This window comes from Sinocyclocheilus grahami, unplaced genomic scaffold, assembly GCF_001515645.1.
Source record: "Sinocyclocheilus grahami isolate Dianchi unplaced genomic scaffold, SAMN03320097.WGS_v1.1 scaffold1212.1, whole genome shotgun sequence".
Classification (NCBI taxonomy): domain Eukaryota; kingdom Metazoa; phylum Chordata; class Actinopteri; order Cypriniformes; family Cyprinidae; genus Sinocyclocheilus; species Sinocyclocheilus grahami.
Window position 1 is genome coordinate 99132 of NW_015506391.1, and position 8302 is coordinate 107433.

Sequence of the window (8302 nt, forward strand, 5' to 3'; positions counted from 1 at the left end):
GTTTTCACCATAATTTGGATGAATATTCAACATCAAACTGTCTATATGCTAAGTTTTGATCGTGGTATCCCAAACATTGTTTTCATAATGCGAGGCGCAACGTTATGGAATCATTTTTTTGTCTTTATTATTCAATCAAACTGTAGCAAAGTCTTAAGTTCGGGAAGAAGGACGAGGAAGTCAGGGGTAGTGAGTAGACCCTTTTATTGGTCGTCACAAACAACACATAACAACGTGTGCGCTTCTGGAGTTTCCCACTCAGGTGTCGCACACTCTCCTCTCTCCCTACTCCCAGGTCGGCGGCCGCTTATCTCTCGTCAATCACTGGACAATCACTGGAATTGCAAACAGGTGTTAATCATTATTCACTTGACCTCCTTATCACCGCTCGTCTCCAAACCCTTTCTCCCGCTGCAGCCTTTCGCCTTCCCACGCCCCCCACGCCACATACCCCCACCGCCCAACTCAGGCCGGGGAGCCATCCGGCCTGCAGCCCCCCCCCATTCCTAGAGAGAAAGTCGGCCACAGCCATCTGGGCCCCCGGCCTGTGGACCACCTTGAACTTAAAAGGCTGTAAAGCCAGATACCAACGGGTGATCCGCGCGTTGGTATCCTTCATACGGTGGAGCCACTGGAGGGGTGTGTGGTTCGAACAGAGGGTGAACTCCCATCCCAGGAGGTAATAACGGAGCATGAGGACGGCCCACCGGATCGCCAAACACTCCTTTTCAACGGTGCTGTATCTGGCCTCTCTCTTTGAGAGCTTCCGACTCAGATACAGCACCAGCCGCTCCTCTCCTCCGACCACCTGGGACAGGACTGCACCCAGCCCCCTGTCCGACGCGTCCGTCTGCAACAAAAAAGGGAGATCAAAGTTCGGAGAGTGTAAGAGTGGCCCGCCGCACAGGGCAGCCTTTACCTTGGTTAGGGCCTGTTGTCACAGCTCCGTCCACTGGACCGGATCTGGCGCTTCCCTTTTAGTGAGATCAATCAGCGGGCTGGTGAGCTCCGAATAATTAGGAATAAACCTGCGATAATATCCCGCCAGCCCCAGGAACTGTCTCACCTCCTTTTTGGTCTTGGGTCTTGGGCAGGCCGCAATCGCCGCCGTCTTGTCAATTTGGGGACGCACCTGCCCATGACCCAAATGGAAGCCCAGATACCGTAACTCCACCCGCCCAATTGCACACTTCCGTGGGTTCGCCGTGAGTCCAGCCACCCTCAGGGCCCTCAGGACCGCGCGCAGATGTTCCATATGATGTCGGCATACGCTCTATGTGGCCGGAGGATCTTGTCCATGAGATGCTGGAAGGTGGAGGGAGCCCCGAACAAGCCGAACGGAAGGGTAACAAATTGGTGTAACCCGAACGGCGTGGTGAAGGCTGTTTTTTCCTTGGATAATGGCGACAAGGGGATCTGCCAATACCCTTTCGTTAAATCCAGTGTCGAATAAAAGCGAGCCGAACCTAACCGATCAAGCAGCTCGTCAACTCGGGGCATTGGATAAGCGTCGAATTTCGACACAGCATTCACCTTTCTGTAATCCACACAGAACCAGATGGAGCTGTCCGTTTTAGGCACTAAAACTATCGGGCTGGCCCAGTCGCTATGCGATTCTTCTATTACTCCCAGCCCTAGCATGGCCGTTAATTCCTCCTGCACCACTTTTTTCTTGTGCTCCGGTAACCGATAGGGGCGGCTGCGCACCACCTGCCCAGGGATCGTTTCGATGTGGTGCTGTATGAGGTTCGTGCGACCGGGCAGGGGTGAAAACACGTCAGCAAAATCCGCTTGCAACTTGGCTAGCTCGGTGAGCTGCAGCGGCGAGAGGTGATCTCCCCCCGGGACCAGAGCGAGCGGATTGGTTTTGACAGCCGCTTCCGGCCCGAGATCTTCCTCCGCCGAAATGGCCGATGCTAACCCCACCGAGGTCACCTCATTCCAACGTTTTAGCAGGTTGAGATGATAAACCTGACATGAATTACCCCTGTCCGTGCGCCTAACCTCATAATCGAGATCCCCTACTCGCCGCGTAACCACAAACGGTCCTTGCCACTTGGTGAGTACTTTGGAACTAGACGTTGGAAGTAATACAAGCACTTTCTCTCCGCGTAAATTGCCGCGCTCGCGTACCCCTGTTGTACAGCCGACATTGTCTGTCCTGCGCCTGGAGCAAATTCTCCATGGACAGTCGCCCCAGAGTGTGGAGTTTTGCTCGGAGGTCCAGGACATACTGAATTTCGCTACGGCTGTTTGAAGGCCCCTCCTCCCAAGCCTCTCTATTGACGTCAAGCACCCCGCGGGGCTGGCGACCATAGAGGAGCTCGAAGGGGGAAAACCCCATGGAGGCTTGTGAAACCTCCCTTCACTGCGAACAACAGGGGCTCGAGCCATTTATCCCAATTTTTGGCATCTTCCTTAACAAACTTACGAACCATGGATTTCAACGTGCGATTAAATCGTTCCACCAAGCCGTCCGTTTGTGGGTGATAGACACTGGTGCGAATCGATTTAATGTCCAAGAGTTCGTATAGTTTGCGTAACGTACGTGACATTAACGCATTGCCCTTATCAGTGAGGATCTCTTTGGGGATCCCCACACGGGAGATGACTCGAAACACTCCGCCACACTCTTTGCGGAGATGGTGCGCAGCGGCACTGCCTCCGGGTATCGTGTTGCATAGTCCACCAGAACTAATGCAAAACGATGCCTGTGTGCTGAACGTTCCAATGGCCCGATGAGGTCCATACCAATTCTCTCGAAGGGGACCTCTATCAGTGGTAAGGGGTGCAAGGGCGCTCTAGAACTGGTCGGAGGATTTACCAGCTGACATTCACGACAGCCCGCACACCACTGGCGGATGTTCCCGTGAATGCCCGGCCAAAAGAACCGGGCCATGAGCCGTTCCTGTGTCTTTGCCTCCCCCAAGTGGCCTGCCATGGGACTACTATGAGCCGCCTGGAAAAGCATTTCCCGACGGCTTTTTGGGACTAATAACTGGGTTGTATTCTTTTTTGTTTGGGTATCTTGGGTCACCCGATACAACCTATCTTTTATAAGGGAAAAATAGGGATACGAGAGAGGTTGGTCAGGCTGGAGAAGCTGCCCGTCGATGGTGCGGACCCGGTCATACGCATTTCTCAGTGTCTCATCACGAGACTTCTCCAGCGTAAAGTCATCTAGCTCGGGGGAAATAGGCTCCGCCCTCGCTCTCGTTTCCTCTGAGACAGCCGGTGGTGGTCCCGAAACAGCATCTCCCGCCTGAGCCACCGCTTCCCCGTTTCCCTACCCCGTTTGCCAAGAGGCATCCGCACACAAAACCCCCAATAATTGTGTAAAACCTGGCCAATCCGTCCCCAAAATCAGCGGATGCCTAAGGTGGGAATTAACCGCCACCTTCATGCTATGCGTTTTCCCCCGAAACTGAATACTGACAGCCGCTAGCGGGTAGTCCACCACATCCCCGTGCACACACCTCACCTTAACCTTGCAGCTCGTATCCAACGCCCTCTGTTGCATCAGGCTTTGATGAATGGAGGTTTGGTTACAGCCTGAATCCACCAAAGCCTAATAAGTACCCCCCTCGATACTCACAGGTATTTGGTACTGCCCGGCTTGATCGGGGGCATAAGAGTTCGCCCCCCTCGCCACACAAACATTCTATGTTTGAGAGTAAAACTAATTATTTTGTAATTAAAAAATAAAAGATTGCAAAACAAAAGTCTTCTTAAGGCTCAAAAATAAAGACATTGAGAACAAAATTATTTGCAGTGCGTATAAATCTTAGAAAATCTTTATTTTTCTTTGTGCACTTCAAAAACTTTTCATTGCGATACCACAAATGTGGCTCTCTTTTCTGCCATCTTTTTTTGAGGGTCTAAAACTTTTGTTTGCGAGTTGAAAAGTTTTGCTTGCGAGTTAAGCTGACTCTCAGTGGGCGGTCTCTACCCACCTTTTTCTATTGGTCACTCTCGATTGAAGTCACAGGTTGACCACGCCCACTACTTTGAATGGCAAACTTCAGCTGTTGGGTGCCGCAAATAGACTTGAGTGTGCATACGGTCATAATTTATGAATCATAACCCGCCAAATGGGCTAGTAATCTGATGTGCGTTACACACCTTACTTCACTGGAGCTATAATAATCTGTAATCTCTGAAAATATTGGCCTGACACTTTACTATTGGGGGCTCTGGCAGCTAGCTATACTGTTGGCTTATCAAATCTACAACCGGCTTAGCTAACGTTACGTATTTAGATGGGAGAGCATGAGAGGAGAGAATAATTAAGTTCACTTGTCACTGAGTTTAAGATGTTAATGAACTAACTTTCACATTTCAATATGCCCCTGATTTCTAAGGGGTGTTTTTATTTGTGACTACTCCCAACAGCCTAGAATTCTATCAGTAGAACATCACATTTTTCTTTTCTGTTTGCAGGAAGAAGATTTGGTGTTGATAGAGGAGGCAACATCTTCAAGGCAATACCTTAGACATGATGCAACATCATCCAATGCTAAATTGCACATTGTCAATAATCAATTCCTACTTTACAAAATTTGCCCTGCATACATCAGGATCCACAACTATCTCGAGCATGGCCTGCATGCGAGAACAGTTGTGTGATCACTGGGACCTAGTGCTCCGGCACTCTGCCAGTTGGGGCTTCGGGTCAACTGGGAAAGGAGCAAGCTCTCCCTTGTGCAGAGAATCTCTTTTTTCCAGTATGGAGTTAGACTCGGTGAGTATGGTGGCGCGTTTCACCAGCGAGCGTGCCCAGTCCGTGCTGGACTGCCTGAGTTCCTTCAGAGGCAGGAATGTGGTACCACTGAAACACTTTCAGAGGCTCCTGGGGCATATAGCATCCACAGCCGCAGTCACGCCGCTCGGATTGCTCCATATAAGACCACTTCAGCACTGGCTACACTCCCGAGTCCCGAGGTGGGCATGGCATCGCGGTACACATCATGTCACCATCACACCGACGTGTCGCCGCCTATTCAGCCCCTGGTCGGACCTTGCTTTTCTACGGGCTGGGGTGCCCTTAGAACAAGTGTCTAAGCATGTCGTTGTCACGACGGACGCCTCCAGTACGGGCTGGTGCGCTACATGCAACGGGCAGGCAGCCTCGGGATTCTGGACAGGGCCTCGACTGCTTTGACATATCAACTGCCTCAAGTTGCTGGCAGTGCTACTAGCCTTGCGGCGGTGCCGACCACTGCTGCAAGACAAGCATGTGTTGGTCCGCATGGACAACACCGCGGCGGTCTACGACAGGGAGGTCTACGATCACGTCGCATGTCACAGCTCGCCCGAGGAGGAGATGCGCTCAAGTCGCTGCGCGCCGTCCACATTCCGGGGGAGCTCAATCGTGCAGCCGACGACCCGGAGAATGACAACTCCATCCCGAGACAATCCAGCTGATCTGGAGTCGATTCTGGGAAGCCCAGGTGGACCTGTTTGCTTCCCGCGAATCCTCCCACTGCCAGCTGTACTACTCCCTGACCGAGGCCCCCCTTGGCACGGACGCACTGGCACACAGCTGGCCTTGGGCTTTTTGCAAGTATGCGTTTCCCCCAGTGAGCCTTCTTGTACAGACACTGTGCAAGGTCAGGGAGGACGAGGAGCAGGTCTTACTGGTTGTGCCTTTCTGGCCCACCAGGACCTGGTTTCCTGAACTCATGTTCCTCACGACAGCCCCTCCCTGGCGCATCCCCCTAAGACAGGACCTGCTCTCTCAGGGGCTCGGCACCATTTGGCACCCGCGTCCAGACCGTTGAAATCTCCACGTGTGGCTCCAGGACGGGACGCGGCAGACTTAGCTGATCTGTCACCTGCGGTGGTTAACACGATCACTCAGGCTAGAGCTCCCTCTACGAGGCAAGCCTATGTTCTGAAATGGAGTCTGTTCACGAACTGGTGTTCTTCTCGCCAAGAAGACCCCTGAAGATGCACGATTGGAGTAGTGCTTTCTTTCCTGCAAGAAGGGTTGGAGCGTAGGCCGTCACCCTCCACCTTGAAAGTGTATGTGGCTGCCATCACAGCACATCACGATGCAGTGGATAGCTGGTACCTGGGAAAGCACGATCTCAACGTCAGGTTCCTGAGGGGTGCCAGAAGGTTATATCCTTCTAGGCCACCCTTGGTGCCCTCCTGGGACCTCCTGGGATCGTCATGGCAGGACTTCAGAGGGGTCCCTTTGAGCCGCTGGATTCAGTCGAGCTTAAGTTCCTAAAAATTTGTTTTTTGATAGAAGTAATATTGACTGAGAAATGTTTGTTGAAGTTTGAATGGCACCCGGTGGCTGTTTGTGGTATAACGCCCTAAATAAAATCTCACAGGAACCTCAATTTTTTTTATATTAACTTCAAATTTGGAACATAACTTATTTAGATATAAGGCTTTAATTTTATACCAAAACCTGTTATGTAAAATATTTATTATATATAAAATAAAATTAATATAGTGCATTTTCTTTACAGTAAATGTAAACTTCCATAACTTTTTGATACTTAATTGTAATTTTTTCACGTTTGCAATAATCTGCTGATTTTCTTCTTTAAAAAGAGACCAACCTTATGTCTGTATTCCAAAGTGTTCATAAATTACAACAATTTAAGTTTGGATAGTGCACCTGCATGCCTATTTTAAAAAATTGGGGATGACAGTTAAGGGGTTAAAGTCTAACTGAGGAGGATTACAGCAGATAAACATATACAGGTGCATCTCAATAAATTAGAATGTCGTGGAAAAGTTCATATATTTCAGTAATTCAACTCAAATTGTGAAACTCGTGTATTAAATAAATACAATGCACACAGACTGAAGTAGTTTAAGTCTTTGGTTCTTTTAATTGTGATGATTTTGACTCACATTTAACAAAAACCCACCAATTCACTATCTCAACAAATTAGAATACTTCATAAGACCAATAAAAAAACATTTTTAGTGAATTGTTGGCCTTCTGGAAAGTATGTTCATTTACTGTACATGTACTCAATACTTGGTAGGGGCTCCTTTTGCTTTAATTACTGCCTCAATTCGGCGTGGCATGGAGGTGATCAGTTTGTGGCACTGCTGAGGTGGTATGGAAGCCCAGGTTTCTCTGACAGTGGCCTTCAGCCCATCTGCATTTTTTGGTCTCGTTTCTCATTTTCCTCTTGACAATACACCATAGATTCTCTATGGGGTTCAGGTCTGGCGAGTTTGCTGGCCAGTCAAGCACACCAACACCATGGTCATTTAACCAACTTTTGGTGCTTTTGGCAGTGTGGGCAGGTGCCAAATCCTGCTGGAAAAGGAAATCAGCATCTTCAAAAAGCTGGTCAGCAGAAGGAAGCATGAAGTGCTCCAAAATTTCTTGGTAAACGGGTGCAGTGACGTTGGTTTTCAAAAAACACAATGGACCAACACCAGCAGATGACATTGCACCCCAAATCATCACAGACTGTGGAAACTTAACACGGGACTTCAAGCAACTTGGGCTATGAGCTTCTCCACCCTTCCTCCAGACTCTAGGACCTTGGTTTCCAAATGAAATACAAAACTTGCTCTCATCTGAAAAGAGGACTTTGGACCACTGGGCAACAGTCCAGTTCTTCTTCTCCTTAGCCCAGGTAAGACGCCTCTGACATTGTCTGTGGTTCAGGAGTGGCTTAACAAGAGGAATACGACAACTGTAGCCAAATTCCTTGACACGTCTGTGTGTGGTGGCTCTTGATGCCTTGACCCCAGCCTCAGTCCATTCCTTGTGAAGTTCACTCAAATTCTTGAATCGATTTTGCTTGACAATCCTCATAAGGCTGCGGTTCTCTCAGTTGGTTGTGCATCTTTTTCTTCCACACTTTTTCCTTCCACTCAACTTTCTGTTAACATGCTTGGATACAGCACTCTGTGAACAGCCAGCTTCTTTGGCAATGAATGTTTGTGGCTTACCCTCCTTGTGAAGGGTGTCAATGATTGTCTTCTGGACAACTGTCAGATCAGCAGTCTTCCCCATGATTGTGTAGCCTAATGAACCAAACTGAGAGACCATTTTGAAGGCTCAGGAAACCTTTGCAGGTGTTTTGAGTTGATTAGCTGATTGGCATGTCACCATATTCTAATTTGTTGAGATAGTGAATTGGTGGGTTTTTGTGAAATGTGAGCCAAAATCATCACAATTAAAAGAACCAAAGACTTAAACTACTTCAGTCTGTGTGCACTGAATTTATTTAATAAACGAGTTTCACAATTTGAGTTGAATAACCGAAATAAATGAACTTTTCCATGACATTCTAATTTATCGAGATGCACCTGTATA